This window comes from Theobroma umbraticum, unplaced genomic scaffold (genome assembly GCF_002168275.2).
Source record: "Theobroma umbraticum cultivar Fairchild unplaced genomic scaffold, ASM216827v3 scaffold_34.0, whole genome shotgun sequence".
Lineage (NCBI taxonomy): Eukaryota > Viridiplantae > Streptophyta > Magnoliopsida > Malvales > Malvaceae > Theobroma > Theobroma umbraticum.
Genome location: NW_018397275.1, coordinates 2,752,231 through 2,758,927, shown reverse-complemented (window position 1 = coordinate 2,758,927; position 6,697 = coordinate 2,752,231).

The window sequence follows — 6,697 nt, the reverse complement described above, 5'->3', positions numbered from 1 at the left end:
GTTAAGGAAGAAACAAAACAAATAATTGTTGTCTTGCTCTCAAGGTTCAGCCTTCACTTCTAGCTTCTTGAATCTCCAAAGGTTTTCTAACCTAATGTCTCATAAAAAAATTCTATTTATACTAACAAATGTAACCTATGGTTCCCTAAGTTGACCTATGATTTAATTAGGCTTAAAAGTGCAATGAGAGGCCCAAAACTCAATTGCCAGTCTTTAAAAATTTCCATTCACACCATAGTACATCTAGCCATTTTTCAACGTGATTTTCTTTATCTTCAAAGCAGAACTAGGTAAAGAGATCTATGAAAGTTGTAGCTCTGTCTCTTAGCTTTCCAAGGGTCTAAGAATCCTATCATTTGGAGTTTCGTAATGTGAGTTATAGCCAAAACACTAAAGTATATGCAAGTAGACTTTCGAGTCTTTCAACGCCTTACTTTCCAAAATAAAATCAAATTCCCTTAGTTCTTACAAAAATATAAAAACTAATAAATAATAAGAAAATTAAAATAAATAACATAAAATTAAAATAACTCACTTAAAATAAACTAATTGTAAAACCAACTAAAAATAACTAAATTATAATTGAAAATTGAGGACTTAGCTAATATTTAATACAAAATTGGATTAAAATAATTCTATAAAATAAAATTATCAACTACCTACAGTAGAGTGTTCATGAGCATAAAAGCAACTAATAATTCCCTCATGGTGAGGAACTTTTAGGTGCAACAACTCCTCGCTACTCTCCTATTGAAGTCCAACTTGTTGACACAACACAGTTGTCAAAGAGGGAAACCAAATGTCGTCTCAAAATGAGCAAGCAATTTCAAAGATAGCATTAAAAAAGAATTGACCAATGTTGATGGATTTCCCAAATATAACATCATATAGCAAAAATGCTCTATCTTTGTGACATCATTGATATGCTTGACTAAGAGCATCCTTGCCACCGAAAAGTAGAGTTGTTGTCAATTTTCACATAAGTGCACACTATCACAAACAAGTAATATAGTGGAAGTAAAATATCATTCCTATAGGGATTTGTTTCTAAATTTTCACTAAGTAGTAAAATTTTATGACAAATTATTCTTATTTAAGCAATCCTAAAATTAAAGAAAATTGAACTAATTAAAACAAAATTAAAATAAACGTTAAATTAATCAGCAAAAATTAAATATACTTGAGAATGGTAGTGAATTCAATACCTAGGATTATGGGTTTATTCAATACTTCATTTGATACCAGCTTCTCTTATTATCTATCTTTCGTAGGAGATTTTACTTACCTAGAATCCAAAGCTATGGACAAGTCTCTATTGAGATTATTGCAAAAATACCTAACTTAATTAGATCACTATATGTCTATAAGAATCAATTAAATTAAGTTCATTGATGTATATTATCCAAATCGCAAATCAGGTCACCTAAGCGACGTGAACATACACTATTCAGATCTTAGTCCAACCTAAAATCTCTTTATTGAGTTTCAATTAGATTCATAAGTCAATTAATTGTTGATCAAACAATTAAAGGCATTAAGAACATATTTGAATAAGTAAAACCAAACCCATTAATGATAAATAAAAAAGAAACTAAATATTCAGACTATATGTTGAAATCCATCATAATATTAGAAAAACATATTAGTTCATGATATCTATATAAAATAATATCTAAAGAAAAATAGCCATGAATTCAAAACAAGAAAATAAGTATAACACAAAAGAGAGAAATAAAATAATGTTGAAGCTTGGTTAATCTCGAAACTCTCTCAATTGTTTTTGATTTCCTGCTTGATTCTTCACTCCAATTCACCAAAAATGATGCTACTATCCTCCTTCTCCAATGCTCTCAAAAAGTCCCTTAAATATGTGCCCTACTTTACAAATTCCCATAAAAAATTTTATATTTGGAAACCGGGGTGGCATCCCCACCATGACTCCTAACCCCGAGGCGTCATGGCATTCATTGGTAATGCCGTAGTCCTTTGGCCCCAAGCCAAAGTATGATGCACCTCACCAACTCAGTGTCATGGTAGCAATCTTTCCAACACTACGGCCTTAGCTCTCCTAGCATTGCGGCCATGAGTTACTCAAGGTCCTAGCTCTAGTCACCATGATGCCTTATGGAAAACTACACCCATCCATCATATTCTAATGTAATTTTCACCTTGATCTGGTCCTAATTGAGCAAAGTGGTAAACATGAATGTTGTAGTAATTCTCTTAGCTTTCCAATGGGTAAAAATCACATCAATCAGACTTCTATAGCTTAAGCTATCATTAAATTACTATAGTATGTATGAATGAAGCTTTCACAATACTTGTGATATTTGGACTCAATGCAGCTTTCTCATCAAATAACCTACACAAAACATAAGAGAAATAAAAAATAACTCTTCTTAAAGAAAACTAAAGAAGAATAAAGTGAAATTGAACTAAAATAACTTAAATTAACTACTCAACATGTAATCTAACTTAAACTAGATAAACACCTAAAACGTTAATATTTGAGCCTAAAATCTCAAAGATCTAGGTATTTATGCCACCAAAATGTGTCAAAATAACTCTATATAATAGAGTTATCACACCCCAAACTTAAGATTTTACTAGTCCTTGAGCAAAATATAAAACAAAATGCAAAGAAAACACTTAACTAGAATGCAATTGTACCATTTCATTCATCACCTTTAATATCCTCAAAAGTTAATCCATATTCATAACTCTAAGCAATACAAAAATATTGTTCAAGTTCATGTTTAACTCCAAATGCAAGCTCACTGTTATGTGAAGTTTTGTGTGTGTGTGCAATCTTTTTACCTAAAACATTGTACAATTCGAATAAGTTTTTATTCGTGCAATATTCAAATTAGTAATTAAATTCCAGAAGTTTGCTTTTAATTTCTCTCTTTACTAATATAGACTAACACTAAATTAAGGATGTGTAGGACTTTAATTAGCTTGTAAAATATGGCTAGGGTTAAGGTTGGATATAGGATAATATATAGCTCAAATCTCCCTATGCACATAGTTAATATAGGACTTATTCAGAGCTTTATTTTCCTTCACCTAGTATTCCCCTTTTTTATGAAAATTTTTTCTTTTGTTCAACACTTCATTCTTTTTCTTCTTCTTTCTTTCCTTTTTTTCTTTTTCTCAATTTCACACCCCTAAACTTATTGCTTTATTAGGTAGTAAAATGAATAAAATCATATTTTTGAACTTTTCTTCATTTTCATCTTTACTACATTTTTTTGACCATTTAGCTTATAACACTTCTTAAATTGACTTATGCATTCAGGAATGACGCATACAAAAATTGTTGGAAAGGCTGAAAATTAAGTGTTCAAATGAAGAAAAAAAAAGCTGTCATTAAGGTTGAAAGGGGAAACTAAGGATACTTTATGTAAAGCAAGGCTACAAAAGGCTCAATCGGTCCAAAAATAACCTAAATCATCACCTTAACTAATATAGTCTAGGATTTCAGCTGGAGAGAGAATCAAACAAACTATAAAACTCAATCCATAATTCAAAAGTTAAAGTTCATGTGAATTTCTCTAAATTCATACAATGAATCAAAGCAAAAGACATAATCCTCAAAATGTAGAAATTTCATCCTAACAATAAAGCTTAGCATAAGAGTTTACATAACACTCAAACAATATTTACATTTGCAAAGAATCAAGATAGGAATATAACTAACTTCTTTCATTGGGTAGGTAAATTAAACAAAATTGGCCCAATTAAATCTAGCTCAAAATGCAAATGCAAATGTATCAATTTAAATTAAAATGTGCTAACTTAATCACTAAACTTAAAATTCCCCCAAAACATAAAAATAACATTGTCCCCAATGTTAAGAAAAGTAAGGTAAATGAATATGCCCTTGACTCTCAATTTATTCCTAGAGATCCTCTTCATCATTTTCATCATGCAAGGCTTTCAATGTGGGATCATATGGTAGAGTAGGAAAATAGTTCATATCCATACCAACATAGATGGCATAAGCATGCATAATCTGATCAATGGATTACGTGCATGTCACTTGGTGATCCATTTGAAGTTGAAGCCTTTCCATCTTTTGAGACATAAAAAGATGTTAAGGTTGCCTCGATGGTGGTGGACGACATGGAACAGAAGAAAAACTTCTTTCAACAGTTGACAACTCTTTAGAATAAAATTGATTCATAATTCCCACATCCAAAAGAGCTTTACGTTGTGAGATTTCTTCATTCTTATCCCAATTCATGACTACTTTCTTGCACAAGGCTATGTTCAAAGATGGAAACCACAGTTCATCATGAAGAAAAGATAACTTTGCTATATATAGTTATTTTTAACACATTTTGAGGACTTTAGTGGCTAGACCCTTGAGTTCAAGATCGAATTTTAACCTTTTAAGTTGCTTTTCTAGTGTAAGCTATATTACATATTGAATAGTTAAATTAGTTGATGTTAGTTTAGTTTCACTTTATTTTGTCTTAATTTACTTTAGGAAAATTTATTGTCAATTTTTCTCATGTTTTTGTGCAAAATATGATGAGCAAAGGGAAACGTTATGATAGCGTAAGTGTAGTGAAGGTGTCACTAGTACATGTTGCAGTAATTTGAAGATAAATTAAGCAATCGAAATCCAATTGATGTGATTTTTTATTCATTGAAAAGCTGAAAAAATGGGCTACAATTTTCATGTTTACCACTTTGATTGGTTTGGAATTGATTGAGGTGAAAATCATGTTTGAAGTTGATAGATAGATGTAGTGCTGCACTTAAGGCAACATGGATTAAGGCTGTGATCTTAAGTAACTTATGGCTGCGACATTGAGCATCATAGGGGCATGATACAAATTCTCAAGAGCATGGTTCTATGACCATGAAGAAAGAGTGCCGCAATGCCATCAAGGAAGACCACGGCACCACGACGTCAACCTGACTTCCAAAAATATACTTTCAATGAAAAATTGGAAAGTAGGGCACCTTGTACATATTTAAGAACCTTTTAAGAGAGCAATCAATGGGAAGATAGTAGCAGCTTTTTTGGAGAATTGAAGCTAAGAATCAAGCAAAATTTTGAGATCAATTGAGAGAGATTCGAGATTAACCTAGATTTGATACTACTTTAGTTTTCTCCTTTTGTGTTATTTTCTTGTTTTGAATTCATGGCCAAAGTTCTTCGGTTAGTGTTTTATTTAGATGTTATGAACTAAATTATCTTTCTAGGATTGTGGTGGATTTTAACATGTAATTTAAGTATTTGTTTCTCTTTTATTTACTACAAATGGTTATACTTTTGCTTACTCAAATCTGTTCTTAATGCTTTTTATTGCTTGGCCAACAATTAATTGATTTGTGAATCTAATTGAGACTTGACGGAGAGATTTTAGATTGGACTAAGATTTGAATAGTCTATGTTCATGTCACTTAGGTGATCTGATTCGTGATTCATGATTCGTAATTTAAGTAGATAAACGTCAATTGCCCGACAAAGCCAAATTAGAACACTAGCGTAATGAATCTTATTTAATTGATTCCTATAGACATATAGTTACTGATAATTCTATTTTATAGAGTTATTTTGGTCCAATTTTATTATTGAATATTAGCTAAGTCCATAATTTTTAATTATAATATAGTTATTTTTAATTGTTTTTACAATTAGTTTAATTTTAGTGAGTTATTTTAATTTTATGTTTATTTATTTTAAATTAGCCGTTATTATTAGTTTTTATGCTTTGGTAGGATTTAAGCAAATTGGAATTCATTTTGGAAAGTAAGGTGTTTGAAGGACTCAAAATTCTGCTAGCATATGCTTTGGTATTTTACCCATAACTCACTATAGAACTTTGAATAATGCAATTCATGTGCCATTGGAAAGCTAAGAGATAGAGCTACAACTTTCTTGAAGATCAATTTGCTTAGTTTTGCCTTAATGATAGTGAAAATCGCTTTGGAAGATGACAAGGTGTAATGCCACGGGAATGGCAATTTTGAAAGAAAATCCTTAATATTTGGACCTCATTGCACTTTTAAGCCCAATTAGAATTAGTAGGTTAACTTAAAGGATTTTAGGTTAGGTTTGTTCGTATAAATAGGATATTTTTTAGAGAACTTCTAGAGATTCAAGAGGCTGAAAGTTGAGGCAGAAACTCGAAAAGCAAGCTACAATTAATCATTTTGCTTTCTTCCTTAGCTTTTATTTTTCTTGTTACTCTCAATGGTTGACATTTATATAATGTTATTTGTCTTTGCAATTATGAATAGCTAATTTTCTTTTTATAAGATTGCAATTGAACTTACATGTAATCTAAATTTTTAATGTCTTTCTTTTTATCTTTAATGGGATTTGAATTATTTATTCCAATTTATTGTTAATGCCTTTAATTGCCTGATCACCTATTAAAATGATTTAGGAACCTAAACAAACTTGGAAAAGGGAGTTTAGTGTAAACTAAAATTGGGATAACATATGATCATATTAAGTGATTTGTGTATAGGATAGAGATATGCCTATAGGCCATACGTAGCCAGATTAGAGCCTAAACTTAATAAGTCTATTTCAGTTTTAATTCACATAAGGATATAGTGTTTTGATTAAAATAGATATTTTTATATGACGAGTCAGGAGACTCTTAGAAATAATTGAGGACTCTAATTTAGTAATTCAACCTATTAAAATAAGTTGAGAAAGAGAGGTAAGATT